The 19,843-nt window shown below is 42.2% G+C and overlaps 2 non-coding genes across 2 annotated transcripts; both read right to left on the bottom strand.

Moving 5' to 3' along the window:
* Positions 1-18,665: 18,665 nt before the first annotated feature.
* Positions 18,666-18,737, bottom strand: trnah-gug (transfer RNA histidin (anticodon GUG)). Its single transcript has one exon. It is a non-coding gene; the product is annotated as a tRNA-His (tRNA).
* A 504-nt stretch (positions 18,738-19,241) lies between these two features.
* trnay-gua (transfer RNA tyrosine (anticodon GUA)) lies at positions 19,242-19,330 on the bottom strand. Its single transcript is given in 2 exon segments — positions 19,242-19,277; positions 19,294-19,330. It is a non-coding gene; the product is annotated as a tRNA-Tyr (tRNA).
* Between the last annotated feature and the right edge of the window lie 513 nt (positions 19,331-19,843).

The raw sequence follows: 19,843 nt of genomic DNA, 5'->3' as shown, positions 1-19,843 counted from the left end.
CCAGGTAAAATGTGGCGGGATTTATGTCCACACTCCTCAGAAATCTTTTAGGTGCTCTTCTGGTGAGAGGCCTTAAACATATCATTGACAATCACAGAAAATAATAATGGACTTACTGTGCTTTCTATGTTAAAATTCTCAGAATATACCTTCCCTATTCTCACTTGTATTTTTCTTCCTTCTAAATTTTTTTTAATCCATTTAAACATGCAACCATTTATACCCATTCTTCTAATTTGAACTAATAACCCTTCTCTCCACATCATATCATATGCTCTTTCAATATAAAAAGATACTGCTACAACACTCTCTTTATTTACTTGAGCCTTTCTTATTTCATTCTCTAGACATATTACTGGATCCATTGTACTCCTCCCTCTCCTAAATCCACTTTGATACTTTGATATAAGTCCTTTACTTTCTATATAATATAACAATCTTTCATTTATCATTCTCTCCATTATTTTACATATATTGGATGTTAAAGCTCTTGGTCTATAATTTTTGATTTTGATTCATCTTTTCCTGGCTTTCTAATTGGTATAACCACAGCTTCTTTCCAACTTTTTGGTAATTCTCCCTCCTCCCAAATTCAATTCCAATCAAATATTTTTAGAAAATTCACTTAAATGACTTACCATTACATAACAAATCTGATCTTTCCTGGAGCTGATAATTTATATTTTCAAACTGCCCTATTCAATTCCATTATTGTAAATGACATATTCAATAAATCATTCGATTCGACCATTTTCTCCAATAACTCCTTATTTTCCAGAATTGTCTTTTCTCGCCCTACTACACTGATATTTTCAGAACTATGAATTCTAACAAACACTTTTCTCAACATCTCTGCCTTATCTTTATTTTTCACTGCTGTTGTTTCTCCATTATTTAATATTGGATATCCATTCACTCTTTTAATTCCTTTCATTCTTTTAATCACTTTTAACAGTTCTTCTTACCTTTGCTTACAATTTTTTGTATTCATTCAAATTCTGAGGGCTATGATTTCTTTTTAATACTTTAAAGGCTTTATTTTGTTTCTTCAATAGCTGCAGTACATTCTATTGTCCACCATGGTACCAACTTCCTTTCCTTTTTCCCACCTTTTATCCTTATAGTTTGACTAGCCACTTCTACAATAGCATTACATATATAAAGATTAAAATCCTCAATACTACAATTTAAATCCACTTTTGGTATTTTTAATTCACTATTATCTGAATGAGCCCTGAATCTTCTAAATCTAATTATACCTGATGAGCAACAGCTGTGTCACCTCCACGAGGAGCTGATTTAAACCTCACAGGTGGGTTGGGATGTTGTTTGCTGACTGGAACAATGGGAGCTGTTGGAGTCCTGCTGATTTCTGTGCTGACGGCTTGGCTGGCCAAAGGTTTTGCATTTTGTCTGCTCTTTTTGGTGTTAAGTCCTAAAACTGGATTGTGTCTGTTGTTCTTTCTCACGATTAGCATTTGTGCAAAAATATGCTCTCTCCATAGGATCATGTTTGCCAATAGTTGGGATGAATCATGGAGCTGCCAGTGAGGTTCAGAAAAAGCAAAGCGGTAAGGACAGCTAAGAAATGTTTTAAAGCTGTAGGTTTTCATAGTAACTCGATGCCTTTTGTGTCATAGACTTGTCTTCAAGGAAACCCCTTGAACTTGTCCAGCCAATGGATTCCATGTTGGGGAAGAACTCAAAAGAAGGTACGCAAAATGAGTTTGAGTCTTCCTTGGGTGGTCAAACTTTATAAACTGCGTTTGAGCATCGACTGGAAAATGGTTTTCAGAAGACTTCTGTTTGAACAGTGACCCGTTTCAATCTGCTGCTGTCTACTTGACTTCTGCATAGTTGTATAGTACGTGTCAGGATATGGTAAAGCCCTTTAAAGCTTTGTCACACTGCAAAAAAAGTAACTAAACTGAGTTTAAGGCCATCTATTGGGGCAGGTCTGAAGTATTTGCATTTTCTGTTTATGGCTAACTTGTCTATATTTCTTAATCCACTTTTGAACTTCTTTGCAGTCTTAATGGAAAGCAAAGAAGTTAAAGCTGCTGCATCCATTGGCAACATGAAATATAAGCAAGCTGACATCTCACAAGTAAATCTGAAGGCTAAAAGAGAAGTGAATGTATCTCTGGCTGTCGCCGCCAATCCGACGGAAGAAGCTGCCGCTGCAGTGGCAGTTGCGGCCGCCAATCCGACAGAACCTGCCGCAGTAGTGGCGGTCGCCGCCGCCAATCCAACGGAAGAAGCTGCCGCAGCAGTGGCGGTCGCCGCCGCCAATCCGACGGAAGAAGCTGCCGCTGCAGTGGCGGTCGCCGCCGCCAATCCGACGGAAGAAGCTGCCGCTGCAGTGGCGGTCGCCGCCGCCAATCCGACGGAAGAAGCTGCCGCTGCAGTGGCGGTCGCCGCCGCCAATCCGACGGAAGAAGCTGCCGCTGCAGTGGCGGTCGCCGCCGCCAATCCGACGGAAGAAGCTGCCGGCGCAGTGGCGGTCGCCGCCGCCAATCCGACGGAAGAAGCTGCCGCTGCAGTGGCGGTCGCCGCCGCCAATCCGACGGAAGAAGCTGCAGTGGCGGTCGCCGCCGCCAATCCGACGGAAGAAGCTGCCGGCGCAGTGGCGGTCGCCGCCGCCAATCCCACGGAAGAAGCTGCCGCTGCAGTGGCGGTCGCCGCCAATCCGACGGAAGAAGCTGCCGCTGCAGTGGCGGTCGCCGCCGCCAATCCGACGGAAGAAGCTGCCGCTGCAGTGGCGGTCGCCGCCGCCAATCCGACGGAAGAAGCTGCCGCTGCAGTGGCGGTCGCCGCCGCCAATCCCACGGAAGAAGCTGCCGCTGCAGTGGCGGTCGCCGCCAATCCGACGGAAGAAGCTGCCGCTGCAGTGGCGGTCGCCGCCGCCAATCCGACGGAAGAAGCTGCCGCTGCAGTGGCGGTCGCCGCCGCCAATCCGACGGAAGAAGCTGCCGCTGCAGTGGCGGTCGCCGCCAATCCGACGGAAGCTGTCGTCTGAGGCGGCTGTCATGAAGCTGTCTAACTTGCCAGCCTGAACCTCTTTTTTTTAAATAAAACAGTGGTATTGTACAATGTGTGCTGCTGAAACCAATTCCTTGGCTCTGAAGAAGTTATTTATTTGTCTCGATGGAAGGGTGGCTGTCCAAGGCCTTCCTAAGGAAGGGAACCAGGGAGAAACATCCTGTGATGTTTGGAAATGGATTTAAGTTGGAGGGAACTATTTGGAGCTGCATATTCTTATAGATGCAGCTACTCAAAATGATGGCTCTGTACAGCCAGTTGCCAGCAGGGTCCTATCCCGTTTTCAGCCAAGTAACACCACCCCCAGCCATAACAAAGTAATGTCCTTAATCAAGGAAGTGAGCTGCAATGCCTTTTCTCCACATGGGGAGGAGCAGTGACTGACGCTAAAACTGTGTACAGCTTAGAGTATGGCAGCCCAACGGGCCCAGTCGGAACCCGACGGGCCGGACTCGGACAAAAAATTAGAATGTCTTGTCGGGCTCGAAAGCAAGCAGACATCGTGAAAATTATAAACAGCCAGAGGACAGGTTTGAGTTCATTGCAAATGTCAGTTTTTGTGATAAACATAAATAATTGAATATGCGTAAATGAAAATGTTGTTAGGCTATTCGTGCCTCATGCCGTGCAGCGTGCATCTGTGGTCTGTGCATGCTTGGTGCGCACGCACGCATATCGAACATTCGAACAACTTTACATTAAACACGTGCGATCAGTGCAGCCGAGCTCAGTTGGCTGGAAGTGATATGGAGGACATTAAAAGAAAAATAGCTTCTGGAGAACTGAAAGTCGTGGAAAATGAGAGGGGGAAATGTTTTATAATGGATTATGGTGGATAATGGTGCGCTGTCAACAATGTGTATTTACTGATTAGGGTGCGCCGTCTTGCGTTGGTCACTGTCTCGGGCTTCCGGCGGGCTCGGACACAAATATTTTAATCTCGGGCTCGGGTCGGATTTGAGAACTTTTTTGTCGGTTGAGGGCCGGGCTCGGACAGAAAAATCCGGCCCAAGCCAGGCTCTAGTACAGCTGTCTCTGTATTTTTAGTTTCTCGTGGAGTCATCTGAAAGTAAAATATTATGCCAGAACTCCTTTTTAAATGGTGATGAAGATGTAGGCGCCTGCAATGGTTTTTACTTCCTGCTTCTGAAGAGTGCAGACCTCTCTGCTTTCTCCTGCTGCTTACAGCTTTATTCATTTTTAAATCATTATACTCTGTCTTGGATATAATTTTATTCCTTTTCTTTAAATTGTATATTTGTAAACGGTATTAGCCCTCCTGTTTACAAAAAGAATCAAACAGAACAATGTCTCCTCACCCTGCAGTATCAGTGAGCAAACCCAGCATGATCCGTTGATTCCAAATAGAATGTGTGATGAATGAAAACAAATGGCCCCAAAACTCAGCCAAGGGCTGACCAGATTATCAGGAGAAGCCCAAATCCCACAACCAAGGTGAGGACTACAGAAGCGATCGACACCTCCACACAAAAAGGAATAGACACCATTCTAATCGGGGACTCTATAACACAGCATGTCAGAATGGCAAAGATGGAAAATATAACTTTTTCTGATACATCAGTCAGGGAACTGATAGATATTTTGCCGACCATTCTGTCTACTCATCCAGATGGCACGAGGATCATGGTCCACACAGGGTCTTTTGATATTCTGAGAAGGAAGACTGGCTCTGAGATCCTGAAGAAGGATTTTTCTCTGCTGTTGGAGAGACTGTGTCACTATAGAGCACACCAGGTCTCCATTTCTGGCTCCATTCCTACTGTGGGTAATGGAATTGAACTTTTCAGCAGACTTCTTGGCCTAAACACATGGTTGTCAAATGCATGCATCGCCCATGGGATTAAGTTCATTGATAACTTTAATATCTTTTGGAACTATAAGGAGCGTTTCAGACCTGATGGCATGCATCCAAATCGAACTGGATGCAGATTACTTGGTGCACACTTACGTCATGCTGTTGGGACGGCAAACCCAAACATGACTGTACAGATTAGACTGAAGGACACAGCAGCGAGGATGTCTCTATCCCAGCCAGGACTCCAGCGACCACCATCAACCGAGAAACGCAGGGCACCCCCTCCTCCTCCTCTTACATCATCTGTCCTGGCAGAGCAGGACACAAGGGGATGTGCAGGATGTTCAAGGAACAGCAGAACATCCAGAGTTCAAAACAAAGATAGCACTGTTCAGAACAAAGATAGCATGCCATGATGCGTTCAGGGTCCCTGCTATAGTAGTCCTACTACTGACAGCTGTTCTGAGAACAAGCTGGGGCCCAATAGGATTCCTGTATTAGTTAGTAAAAGAAGGAATAGAAAACAGTCAGCCTGCTGGGTGAATCTATCTAATCTGTTAACGGTACCACGTACAACTCAGAATACATCAGAGACCAGTGTAAACTCCACAAAGCTAGCGGCACTTAATATTAGATCTCTGTCTAATAAGTCACTGTTAGTTAATGACTTCATAATTTCACACAATTTAGATTTTCTTTTTCTGACAGAAACATGGTTAACAGAGAGCACAAGTGCTACTGTTCTTAATGAAGCAGCCCCCCCAAACTTTAGTTTTATGGATAAATGCCGAAATGGGAGGAAAGGGGGGGGGGGCTGCCTTATTTAAAGATACATTCCAGAGTAAAGAGATCTCATTTGGTGAATTCATTTCTTTTGAATATCTTAGTTTTATTTTAAAGGGTGTTCCTAAAATCCTGTTCTTAATCATTCACAGATCTCCAGGATACTGTGTAAGTTTTATTGATGAATTTTCTGAATTATTGTCTGTTACCTCGACTGATTTGAACCATTTCATCTTGACCGGGGACTTTAACATTCACATAGATATTATGACGGATGATAATGCCAAATAATTTTCTTCTGTGCTGGACATGTTTGGTTTGTGGCACCATGTAACAGAACCTACCCACCTTCAAGGTCACATTCTGGACCTGCTCATTTCTAAAGGTGTTGATATTTCTTCTATTGTGGTTATTGATTTGGCCTTGTCAAATCATTTTTGTATTTTATTTGTTTTATTGATCACTCAGTATGTTCAAACAACCAGCTTCTCAGTCAAGAAGAGGTACATCAATGAGAAAACAAGTGCTCAGTTTAGGGAGGCCATAGCTATGTTACCAACAATGAGCGCAGAGTTGGTTGAAGGACTGCTGGATCATTTCAACTTGAAAAATTTGAATGTAATGGAAGCTGTTGCACCAATAAGAATCTAGAGCACCTTGAGCAACCAGAAAACACCATGGAGAAACACCACTACGGTCAAAAACCTGAAAAGAGAATGCAGAAAGCTGAACGTAAGTGGAGGAAAACAAAGCTTCAGATTCACTATGAGTTGTACAAAGAAAGCCTGCGTAGTTATAAAAATGAGCTGTGCAAGGCCAGACAGCTGCATTTATCTGAAATGATTAATAAGAATGTCAACAATTCTCCAACTCTGTTTGCTATGGTTGAAAAACTCACAAATCCTCCTAAACAATCAAACCCAGACCTCCTCTCCACAGAGAAATGCAACGAATTTGCCAACTTTTTTAGCCAAAAAATCAAAACAATTAGACAAAACTTTAAACTAATGTGTCTAAAACCTAGAAATAACTCTGATGTTATGTCACAATTTAATTTTGTTTATTTAAAAATCCTAGAGGAAACAGTTTAGCATCTGAAATCAACAACTTGCACTCTGGACATAATACCATCCGACTTTTTAAAAACTGTTTTTACCTCAGTAGAAAGTGATCTCCTACAAATAGTTATCAGCTCACTTGCATCAGTGAGCTGATATTCCTTCCCTATTCTCACTTGTATTTTTCTTCCTTCTAAAATTTTTTTTAATCCATTTAAACATACAACCATTTATACTCATTCTTCAAATTTTAACTAATAACCCTTCTCTCCACATCATATCATACGCTCTTTCAATATAAAGAAATACTGCTACAACACTCTCTTTATTTACTTGAGCCTTCCTAATTTCTGTCTCTGTTTGTTGGAATCCACAGAAAACACCTTCAGAAGCTTCAATACATTCAAAACAGTGCAGCCAGGGTTCTATTGAGAGCTCGTAAATCTGACCATATTACACCTATTCTCCATGATCTGCACTGGCTTCCTGTCACTTACAGAATTCAGTACAAAATTGCTCTCATCACCCATCAATGCTTAAACGGAACCTCACCAGATTATCGGAAGGACCTTCTCATTCCACATTCATCCACCAGATCTCTACGATCACAAGACTGCAACCTCCTCCACCTTCCTCGATCCAGATTAAGGACCATGGGAGATCGGGCATTCTCTGTGGCTGCCCGCCGTCTCTGGAACTCTCTAATGAAAAGTGCGTTACAAATTTGATTTTTTTATTATTATTATTATTATTTCATTCTCTAGACATATTACTGGATCCATTGTACTCCTCCCTCTCCTAAATCCACTTTGATACTTTGATATAAGTCCTTTACTTTCTATATAATATAACAATCTTTCATTTATCATTCTCTCCATTATTTTACATATATTGGATGTTAAAGCTCTTGGTCTATAATTTTTGATTTTTGGTTTTGATTCATCTTTTCCTGGCTTTCTAATTGGTATAACCACAGCTTCTTTCCAACTTTTTGGGAATTCTCCCTCCTCCCAAATTCAATTCTAATCAAATATTTTTAGAAAATTCACTTAAATGACTTACCATTACATAACAAATCTGATCTTTCCTGGAGCTGATCATTTATATTTTTAAACTGCCCTATTCAATTCCATTATTGTAAATGACATATTCAATAAATCTTTTGATTAGACCATTTTTTCCAATAACTTCTTATTTTCCAGAATTGTCTTTTCTCGCCCTACTACACTGATATTTTCAGAACTATGAATTCTAACAAACACTTTTCCAAACATGTCTGCCTTATCTTTATTTTTCACTGCTGTTGTTTCTCCATTATTTAATATTGGATATCCATTCACTCTTTTAATTCCTTTCATTCTTCTAATCACTTTTAACAGTTCTTCTTACATTCGCTTGCAATTTTTTGTATTCATTCAAATTCTGAGGGCTATGATTTCTTTTTAATACTTTAAAGGCTTTATTTTGTTTCTTCAATAGCTGCAGTACATTCTATTGTCCACCATGGTACCAACTTCCTTTCCTTTTTCCCACCTTTTATCCTTATAGTTTGACTAGCCACTTCTACAATAGCATTACATATATAAAGATTAAAATCCTGAAAACTACTATTTAAATCCACTTTTGGTATTTTTAATTCACTATTATCTGAATGAGCCCTGAATCTTCTAAATCTAATTATACCTGATGAGCAACAGCTGTGTCACCTCCACGAGGAGCTGATTTAAACCTCACAGGTGGGTTGGGATGTTGTTTGCTGACTGGAACAATGGGAGCTGTTGGAGTCCTGCTGATTTCTGTGCTGACGGCTTGGCTGGCCAAAGGTTTTGCATTTTGTCTGCTCTTTTTGGTGTTAAGTCCTAAAACTGGATTGTGTCTGTTGTTCTGTCTCACGATTAGCATTTGTGCAAAAATATGCTCTCTCCATAGGATCATGTTTGCCAATAGTTGGGATGAATCATGGAGCTGCCAGTGAGGTTCAGAAAAAGCAAAGCGGTAAGGACAGCTGTAAGAAATGTTTTAAAGCTGTAGGTTTTCATAGTAACACAATGCCTTTTGTGTCATAGACCTGTCTTCAAGGAAACCCCTTGAACTTGTCCAGCCAATGGATTCCATGTTGAGGAAGAACTCAAAAGAAGGTATGCAAAATGAGTTTGAGCCTTCCTTGGATGGTGAAACTTTATAAACTGCGTTTGAGCATCAACTGGAAAATGGTTTTCAGAAGACTTCTGTTTGAACAGTGACCCGTTTCAATCTGCTGCTGTCTACTTGACTTCTGCATAGTTGTATAGTACGTGTCAGGATATGGTAAAGCCCTTTAAAGCTTTGTCACACTGCAAGGAAAGCAACTAAACTGAGTTTAATGCCATACATTGGGGCAGGTCTGAAGTATTTGCATTTTGTCTTTTATGACTAACTTGTCTATATTTCTTAATCCACTTTTGAACTTCTTTGCAGTCTTAATGGAAAGCAAAGGAGTTAAAGCTGCTGCATCCATTGGCGACATGAAATATAAGCAAGCTGAAATCTCACAAGTAAATCTGAAGGCTAAAAGAGAAGTGAATGTTTCTCTGGCTGTCGCCGCCAATCCGACGGAGGAAGCTGCCGCAGCAGTGGCGGTCGCCGCCGCCAATCCCACGGAAGAAGCTGCCGCAGCAGTGGCGGTCGCCGCCGCCAATCCCACGAAAGAAGCTGCCGTGGCGGTTGCCGCCGCCAGTCCGACGGAAGCTGTCGTCTGAGGCGGCTGTCATGAAGCTGTCTAACTTGCCAGCCTGAACCTCTTTTTTTTAAATAAAACAGTGGTATTGTACAATGTGTGCTGCTGAAACCAATTCCTTGGCTCTGAAGAAGTTATTTATTTGTCTCGATGGAAGGGTGGCTGTCCAAGGCCTTCCTAAGGAAGGGAACCAGGGAGAAACCTCTTGTGATGTTTGTAAATAGAGGAGCAGTGACTGTTGAAGCTAAAACTGTGTACAGCTGTCTCTGTATTTTTAGTTTGGCTTGTGGCGTCATCTGAAAGTAAAATATTATGCCAGAACTCCTTTTTAAATGGTGATGAAGATGTAGGCGCCTACAATGGTTTTTACTTCCTTCTGAAGAGTGCAGACGTCTCTGCTTCCTCCTGCTGCTTACAGCTTTATTCACTTTTACATCATTCTACTTCTTTCCACAAGTCTTGGATATAATTTTATTTGAGGTACAATGTGATCGACACCTCCACCTCTCGGTGTCTAATGAATGAGAGATAATAACAAGTTGACTCACCCAGCCCGGTTTAAAATAATGGATGAAAGTAAACTAAACCCAAATTAATGAATGAAATAAAATACAGCTGAAAGCAAAACTAAAAAGGTAGGTATTGAGCCTCTTTTTAAAAACATCAGTCTCTGCAGCCCTGAGGTTCTGTGGCAGGTCTATAATAATGGAACGACATCTCACCAAAAGTTTTTGTTCCAACTTTAGGAACAACTAAAAGGCCGGTACCAGAGGACTTCAGGGTCCGCGAGGGCCAATAATTTAAAAGCAGATCAGAAAAACAAGACCATTAAGACATTTATAAACAACTGAAAGAACCTTAAAATCAAACGGACGGGGAGCCAATGCAGCGGTTTTAAACCTGGTGTCATGTGTTCCCGCCCTCTGGTCTTCGTCAGCATGTGTAGCTGATTCTGTAGTAATTGTAGGTAAGAAATACTTTTTTTTGGGAAGACCAGAGAGCAGGGCATTGCAATAATCTATTCTACTAGAAATAAAAGCATGCATCAGCACCTCCGTGCTGGCAAGAGAGAGAAATGGGTGAACTCTGGCAATATTTTTAAGATGATAAAATCCTGTCTTACATTTCTATTACATTCTATTTCTGTGGGCTACATAGATAATTGGCAATCTTTCTGGAGAAAACCTGGTCTGATGAGGAGAGACGGCATCCATCCCACTTTGGAAGGAGCAGCTCTCATTTCTAGAAATATGGACGAATTTATTTGCCACCCTAAAACATGACAACCCAGGGCTCAGAGCAGGATGCAGAGTTGTAGTCTTACACACTTCTCTGCAGCTTCCCACCTGCTGCTACCCACCCAATCAATTAACACAAAAGAAGCAAATCCGCTTGGGGAAAAAAAAATTATTAAAACAAAAACTTAAACTGAACAAAAACATCAAACTATTAAATGTGGTTTGCTGAATATCAGATCTCTCCTTTCGAAGTCTCTGTTAGTGAATGAGTTGATTTGTGATCATCATATTGATATATTTTGTCTTACAGAAACCTGGCTGCAGCAGGAGGATCATGTTAGCATTAATGAAGCAACTCCCTCTGACTGTTTAAATGTTCACGTTCCTCGAACCACAGGCAGAGGAGGAGGAGTGGCAGCTATTTTCAGATCAGGGTTACTAATCAGTCCCAGACCCAAGATTAGTTTGAGCTCTTTTGAATATCTGATTCTCAGTTTTTCCCACGCAAAGTGGAAATCCCAGAAACCTCTTGTGTTTGTTGTTGTGTATCGTCCACCTGGCCCTTATTCTGAGTTTCTGTCTGAATTCTCAGAGTTTTTATCCCAGTTAGTGCTGAGTACAGATAAAGTCATTGTAGTGGGTGACTTTGATAATCATGTAGATGTTGAAAATGACAGCCTGAATATGAACTTTAATTCTATATTAGACTCTATTGGATTTTCTCAGAGTGTTCACAGAGCGACTCACTGCCTTAATCACACCCTTGATCTTGTGCTGACTTATGGCATTGAGAGTGAACAGTTAACAGTGTTCCCTCATAACCCTGTCTTATCTGACCATTTTCTGATAACCTTTGAGTTTACATTACTTGACTATACAGTTGCTGAGAAGAAATTTACATATAGAAGGTGTCTATCAGAGGATGCTGTAACCAGATTTAAAGAGTTAATTCCATCATCCTTTTCTTAACTGCCATGTGCAGATATGACAGAGGACGACTACCTAAACTTTACTCCAGCAACACTTGACTCTCTTGTTGACAATGCGTACAGCACTGGACAATGTTGCCCCTCTGAAAAGGAAGGTAATCAGTCAGAAGAGGCTGGCTCCTTGGTATAATTCACAGCTGCGTGCTTTAAAGCAGACTGCAAGAAAGCTGGAGAGACAGTGGCGTTCCTCTAATTTAGAAGAGTCTCAGTTAGTCTGGAAAGATAGTTTAATAACGTATAAGAAAGCCCTTCGTAAAGCTAGAACTGCTTATTATTCATCATTGATAGAAGAGAATAAGAACAATCCCAGGTTTCTTTTCAGCACTGTAGCCAGTCTGACTAAGAGTCCGAGCTCTGCTGAGCCAGGTATTCCTTTAACTCTCAGCAGTGATGCTTCTTTATTAATAAAATTGTTTCTATTGGAGAGAAGATTGATGGAGTCCTTCCCACTATTATCAGTGATGTATCATCAAGTACAGCAGCTTTAGAAGTATCTTTAGAACCCGATTTGTATTTAGACAGCTTCTGTCCAGTTGATCTCTCTGAACTAACAACAGCAATAGTCTCTTCTAAACCATCAACTTGTGTTTTAGACCCAATCCCAACCAGACTGTTCAAGGAGGTTTTCCCATTAATTGACACTTCCATATTGGATTTGATCAATCTGTCTTTGTTGACAGGATATGTACCTCAGACTTTTAAGGTTGCTGTAATTAAACCTTTACTTAAAAAACCTACTCTTGATTCAGAGGTGTTGGCTCATTATAGACCTATATCCAATCTCCCTTTTATGTCTAAAGTTCTTGAAAAAATAGTTGCAGCTCAGCTTTGTGATCACTTACACAGAAATAATCTGTTTGAAGAGTTTCAGTCAGGATTCAGAGTGCATCATAGCACAGAAACGGCACTGGTGAAAGTTACCAATGATCTCCTCTTAGCCTCTGATAGCGGACTTGTGTCTGTGCTTGTCCTGTTGGATCTCAGTGCTGCATTTGATACGGTTGATCACAGTATCTTATTACAGAGACTTGAACATGTTATTGGGATTAAAGGAACTGCATTAGGCTGGTTTAAGTCATATTTATCTGATAGATTTCAGTTTGTTCTTGTAAATGAAGAATCCTCCTCACACACCAGAGTAAGTCATGGAGTTCCTCAGGGTTCTGTGCTTGGACTGATTCTTTTCACTTTATATATGCTTCCATTAGGTATCATTATTAGACAGCATGGCATAAATTTCCATTGCTATGCTGATGATACTCAGCTGTACTTATCTATAAAACCAGATGAACCCAATAGGTTGGTCAGACTACAAGCATGTCTTAAAGACATAAAGACCTGGATGATTCAGAACTGTCTGCTTCTAAATTCAGACAAACTGAAGTCATTATCTTTGGACCTGAGAACTTCAGGGAGAAATTGTCTAGCTATATAGTTACTCTAGATGGTATTTCCTTGGCTTCTAGTTCTACAGTGAGGAACCTTGGAGTTATTTTTGACCAGAACTTATCATTTGACTCGCATATAAAACAGGTTTCTAGGACTGCCTTCTTTCATCTTCGTAATATTGTTAAAATCAGGAACATCTTGTCTCAGAGTGATGCAGAAAAACTAGTTCATGCATTTGTTACTTCAAGATTGGACTACTTTAATTCTTTATTTATGGGCTGTCCCACATATTCTCTGAAAAGCCTTCAGCTGATCCAAAATGCTGCAGCCAGAGTTCTGATGAGAACTAACAGGAGAGATCATATTTCTCCAGTGTTAGCTTCTCTTTATTGGCTCCCTGTTAAATTCAGAATAGAATTTAAGATTCTTCTCCTTACATATAAAGCTCTTAATGACCGAGCTCCATCATATCTTAAGGATCCCATTGTAAGATATTTTCCTAACAGAGCACTTCGTTCCCAAACTGCAGGTTTACTTGAGGTTCCTAGAGTTTCTAAAAGTAGAATGGGAGGCAGAGCCTTCAGTTATCAGGCCCCTCTCTTGTGGAATAAGCTGCCAGTAAATGTCCAGGAAGCAGACACCCTTTCCACTTTTAAGACCAGGCTTAAAACTTTCCTTTCTGATAAAGCTTATAGTTAGGGATGGCTCAGGTGATCCTGAAACATCCCATAGTTAAGCTGCTATAGGCCCAGACTGCTGGGGGGCCTCATCTGTCACACCTTTCCTCACTTTACTCTCTTTATGTATATGTGACATTATTGTGGTCATTAACTCGTGTTTCCCTGTTCCAACAGATATCCTTTGAATGGTGTTACAGTGCCGCTGCCGCGGCCCCCCCCCCCCCCCCCCCCCCCCCTTTCTGTCTTCTCAAACCCCAGCTGGTCGAGGCGGATGGCCACCCTTCCTGAGTCTGGTTCTGCCAGAGGTTTCTTCCTGTTAAAAGGAAGTCGTTTCTCTCCACAGTCGCCTCAGGCACGCTCAGGGCGGGAGATTGGACCGAAAAAGAAAAATTTTTCAGTGCAATCTGTTGGTTTCCTTAGCAAGAAAATTGTTTTTAAATTGGCTCTATATGAACGAATTGGATTATTTTATGAATAATTATGATTACAATTAATTGAATTCCAATTGGCTTGAATTGGACTTAATTATTTAAGTGCCTTGAGATAACATTTGTTGTATTTGGCGCTATATAAATAATGGCATCCACCAGGCATCCAGAGCCCAGCTGCACATCCACATCTGTGGCTGCTCCCACCGCCTGGCCTCCTCGGTCCAGCTGCTCCTCCACCTCTGCAGCAACTCCCACCACTAGCCCTCCTCTGTCCAGCTGCACCCGACCCCCATCTCTATGGTTGATAGCAACATCACTCCTGTCGCCATCCCTCCGCTACAACCTCTGTATCTAACTATAGAGGAGGTTGGTGCTGAGCTCAGGAGACTTAAGCCAGGGAGGGCTTCAGGCCCAGATGGAGTCTGTCCAAGGCTTCTGAGGGACTGTGCTGGTCAACTAGCAGTCCCTCTTCAGAGGCTCTTTAATATGAGCATTCAGATGGAAAAAGTCCCGGTGCTGTGGAAAACTTCTTGTCTCATACCGGTGCCCAAATTAGGGCAACCGGTGGAGCTGAATGACTACAGACCGGTGGCTCTGACATCTCATATCATGAAGACCTTGGAGGGACTTCTTGTTCGTCGCATGAGATTGCAGGTTGCTGAGGCTCTTGACCCCCTCCAGTTTGCCTACCAGAAACACATAGGAGTGGAAGACGCGATTCTGTACATGTTGCATCGGGCATATGCTTATCTGGATGTGCCTGGTTCATATGTGAGAGTCATGTTCTTTGACTTCTCCAGTGCCTTCAACACCATACAGCCTCCCATACTGAATGACAAGCTGCTCGGTATGGGTGTGGCCCCCTCACTGACATCATGGATTAGCTGCTGCAGTGAGAGGCTCATCTCTCTGCGCTGCAGGACTGAGAGGTTCAGAAGGTCCTTTGTTCCCACAGCCATAAGGCTTTATAACAGTGACTGCTAAGTTCTTCTCAAATTGATTGATTGATTTTTATTTATTTGTTTATTTTGCCATTTAGGCATTTATTATTATTTAGTTCGTAGTAGAATTATTATTGTTGTTTTATTGTTGTTAATTCAATCATTGTAAATATTTAAAAAGAATTTTGAGCTACTTGACGAATTTGAATTTCCCCCATTGGGGGATAAATAAAGTATTATTCTATTCTATTCTATTCTATTCTATTCTATTCGCAAGAATGATGCCTGGGCCCGCCGACAGTATCACTAAATTTCCCTTTAAGCGGTCAGAATGGCCGAGCGCCGAGAGGCACTGGGCAGGTTTTGGGAATCCCCAACATTACATCTCCACTGGGATGATTTTCTTAGGATTCATTGCATTAAGGCTTTAACACTGCACGAAAAGAGGGATTTGTGTCACTGTGGACGGCAGTGAACATCCGCGAATTCGCCTAATTTTCGGACGCACCTGGGCGCTTGCAGGCAGACAAACTTTAAGTTTGTTGAGCGAGAAAATCGTCGGAAACGAACCCGACTCGCGGCGGGCTCTCACAGCGGGGTGCTAATGGCCCAGCGATTAGCACCCCGCTGTGAGAGTGCCTGGACCTCTCACTGGCCTCGCTGGTATTGGACGAAAAAGGCACGTGATTACATAAAAAAGCTCCTGTAAAGCTGACTGCCCATTGGCCAATTAGGTTAATATATGCATACTTTATATGGGCATATCACTCAGCAATTATGATTAATAATTGTGATTATGATTACTAATATTCCTGGGATGTTTGTGTACTTCATATATTCACGTTATTCTTATAAGCTGCACTATGACTAGGCTAATGCAGGCATGAATGACGTGAATCTATTGAGGAAATGAAAAAGGAAACTTTTTTTTTTTAAAGCGCTTTTATTGCCACACCACACAATGTACATAGCTTACATTGTAATAAGAACCATGTTGATAATAAAGAATTGAAAACTATATACACACACTGCTGTAGCCTACAATATACAAAATAAGCCTAAACGCCGCCGTTTGGAATCCGCATTCTTCGCATTACTCCGGTCCCTGCAGGGTCTGCGGGAGTTGTCAGACGTCCTCATCCTGGATCAGAAGCTGGCTTCTGGGAGCTGTTGGAATAACCAATAAATAATCAAAACATAGTCTATCCATGCACAGCATATTGACAACTTGTCTATAAAGTAACGAAAGTCATATTGACAGCGCATATGTTCTTACTCTCTTTCACTCTTCTGTGGTGAGACTGTGAGTATTTCGGGTTGGCTTCAAGACGCGCCTGTAGCACAGCACACAGGTCCGTCACGCAGCTAAAAAAAACAAAACAAGAGGAATGAATAAAATGACCAGTGCTTAAAAGTATCAGTGCCAGCCGTGGTAAAAGTCAGCGCCGCTCACCCTCGATAGTGTCCCCGTCTACCTCTCTGAAGTTCGGACTGTTACACCGCCTCCTTCAAGCGACTCGTTACATCCATATTGTGAGGTGACAGTAGCCTGTAAAAACAAAAGGCCTATGGTTAATAAAAAAAACCTGCATTGACGTAACGTAACATCGGGTCCAACTCAACTAGATATTGGGAGAACATTCACTTATTCTTACCCTTGACCTGGATTATAATGCCACGGTGAGTTATGCAGGCGGCGAACTGCTTCCTATAAATTGAAAACACGAAATTCATTTTTTTAAATAAAGCAACTCACACTGGTTTTCACGTGATGGACACAATTAAGTTGAGTTTAGCCTAAAGCCACAGTCAATAACCTACTCTTACCGCGATTTTCGGATTCTGTATCCGCCTTCTCTTGCGCTCTTCAACTTCTCTGGAATGTAACTTCAGTCTGTTCTCGACGGCCATCTTGCCTCCAACCTAGCGAATCTCTGGTCGATTCCCTCCAGAACCCTCTCCACGACCGTATCCACAGTGCTGGCCACCATACGAGACATCCCGGTCATAGCATTCAACAGGACTTTTATTTTATCTGCCTGTAAGCAAGTGAGTAAGTAAGTTTAATATACAGCACATTTAAAATCAGCGAGAACTGTCCCAAGTGCTGTACAGTGTCAACAAGACTAAAATTAAACAATCAAATGGTCATGTGCAAGTAGAAAAAAACACACAAACCTGTAGACCCGCAGAGAGTTGCTGGGGAGTTGAAAGCAAGTTGTCTTCCAGCCATTGTATTCCGCAAACCAGGGCAGTTTTCACAGCACGGGACCTCAGCGATTTCTGTCTGCCTTTCTGCCGCCAGATCTGCTCCTTAAACTTTTTGTTTACACTGCACGACACAATGTTTCTCATACGTGATTGAACGAGAGCTTATGCGAGCCGTTAAGCTCCACCAATCATATGCGTATACGTCATTACACGGAATACTCGCGAGACAACCTCCCGTCCTTTTGCTATTTAATGTTGTCTGACCACAGCTGGCAATTTGCACTGTTTTGACACAAAAATGGACTCTGCAAGGACAAAGAAAAGACCTCGGCGATATTGTGACCATTGTGACACCGAATTAAGCCATACACAATAAAACACTGAGCGCACTACTGCACATTATGTATACAGGCCAGATTTCTATATTTTTATTTCTATATTTCTATTTTATTTAAGAAACCTTTTAGAATATTGCTGTTGCATGCTTATTTTATCTTTATCTTATCTTTATTATTATACATTTGGACATCCAGTGCGGGCAACAAAGAAAAGAATTTCATTGTTCAGGGAAACACGTTTCTAACTGCACATGTGACAATAAACCTTTGAATCCTTGAATCCTTGAATTTTGCCCACAAAAAGCGGTATTACAAAAGAGGTGTTTGGGAGAAAAAAAAACAGATATGCATCACCTGTCACCAGCAGACAGCGTGCACCTCTTCTTTTTCAAGACAACACAGCAACAAACTTGGCTGGAGTTGGAGGTGATGGTGATGAACGTGTAGAAACAGGCCTGCCCACCCCCCACCTCACCTCAACCAACCCCACTTGAAAATGACTGTGGCAGCTCCTGACCTGATCACTGGCATTTACATATTAAAGGCTTTCCTAAGTAGGGGAGGGGAGGGGGGCATGGGGGAGCAGTTGCCAGGTCAATTTGCAACAACTTGGGCCAAGTTTTCACTTTTACCACCGCAAATGCAGGGGCTCAACGTATGTAAGGGGCCACATACATCCACAAATCCCTCTTTTCATGAAGTGCAATATACCCTCACATTGTCCAGCGCAAAAGTCCAGCCTTTTTGTTTGGGTTCTTTTTTTGTCAGGTCTATCCATCCATTCATTTGGCACACGATTTTCATCTTCTGTTGTTAGGATGTTTATACTTTGGGTGTGGCGGTGTGTGAAAACCCTCCCTTTAGAAGAGCTAAAAAACACAGAACATATGCGGCCTTGGCGACTCATTAAAAATATCAGACCTTTTATACGGGACAGAGGCCTGTAGACAAAATTATTTTCTTAAAAGTTTAAGAAAGCTAAGTTGAAAGTGGGATCTTTTTTCAGCGATGCAAACAAATTCGGTCGGGGGGTTGCCGTGACCCGGATTCGAACCGGGGTTGCTGCGACCACAACGCAGAGTACTAACCACTATACGATCACGGCCGGTTGTGGGTTTTCTTCGTGTGTGGCTTTGATGTGATCCGAAACACCTTCGTATCCCAAGGATAGCAAATGTAGCTCTGCGGCATGTGGCTGGCAGCCATGTTTTTTTTTTTGTGTTTGGAGCAAAATCATTGACAGCAGAGATAAAGAGGAAGACGAGCTTTCCTTACGGTGTGGGGTCAGCCACATGTGTTGCAAGACGACACACTGTGAGGTATCTTTGGGACGTAAGTGAGCTGGGATACCCAGGGAGTAGAAGGTTTAAAGCGATCCTGTTCTATAGCAGTGGGAGAAGTGAGAGACTAAAACCAGCGTGCCGAGCTAGCCAGGAGTTGATCCTAGACTCTTCTGATCCGTAGTCAGACACGTTATCCATTGCGCCACTAGCCCTTAGCAAGTTCGATAGAGAGTGGAACAATCTTTCGTAAAACAGCATATTCCAAAAGCTTTGAAAGGATTGACGGAGTTGGCCAAAAGAGCCTCTGTATACAAAAGCTTGGCACATCCTTCGAGCCGGAATTGAACCAGCGACCTAAGGATAGCAGTTGTTGGGCACCTACAGTCCTCCGCTCTACCAACTGAGCTATCGAAGGGAGCAAAGCCAACATCCTTTTCATGAATCCTGTATGAATGCATGTAACCAGGATTAAGATGCGTATCATGGGACACCTGCAGTTCTCTGCTGTACCAAATGAGTTATGGAAGGGAGCCAGGGGCTTGGGCCTGTTTATCAGTTAAATAAACACAAAAAGTGATTAGAAACCATCAGTTTCAGATGCGTTTCAGATCAAATCAGCCTCAGTTTCTGTCATGCATTTAGTCCTTACAAAAACATATCTGGCATCTATCTGGGAAAGTCTCCACATCGTCCAACACAGATGTTGATCCTCAATATACCCTCACATTGTCCAGCGCAAAAGTCCAGCCTTTTTGTTTGGTTCTTTTTTTGTCAGGTCTATCCACCCATTCATTTGGCACACGATTTTCATCTTCTGTTGTTAGGATGTTTATACTTTGGGTGTGGCGGTGTGTGAAAACCCTCCCTTTAGAAGAGCTAAAAAACACAGAACATATGCGGCCTTGGCGACTCATTAAAAAGGCACTAT

The sequence above is a fragment of the Odontesthes bonariensis genome, chromosome 8, assembly GCF_027942865.1.
Source record: "Odontesthes bonariensis isolate fOdoBon6 chromosome 8, fOdoBon6.hap1, whole genome shotgun sequence".
Taxonomy (NCBI): Eukaryota; Metazoa; Chordata; class Actinopteri; order Atheriniformes; family Atherinopsidae; genus Odontesthes; species Odontesthes bonariensis.
The sequence above is the reverse complement of the archived record's forward strand: the minus strand, read 5'-3'. Positions and strand labels throughout refer to the sequence as shown.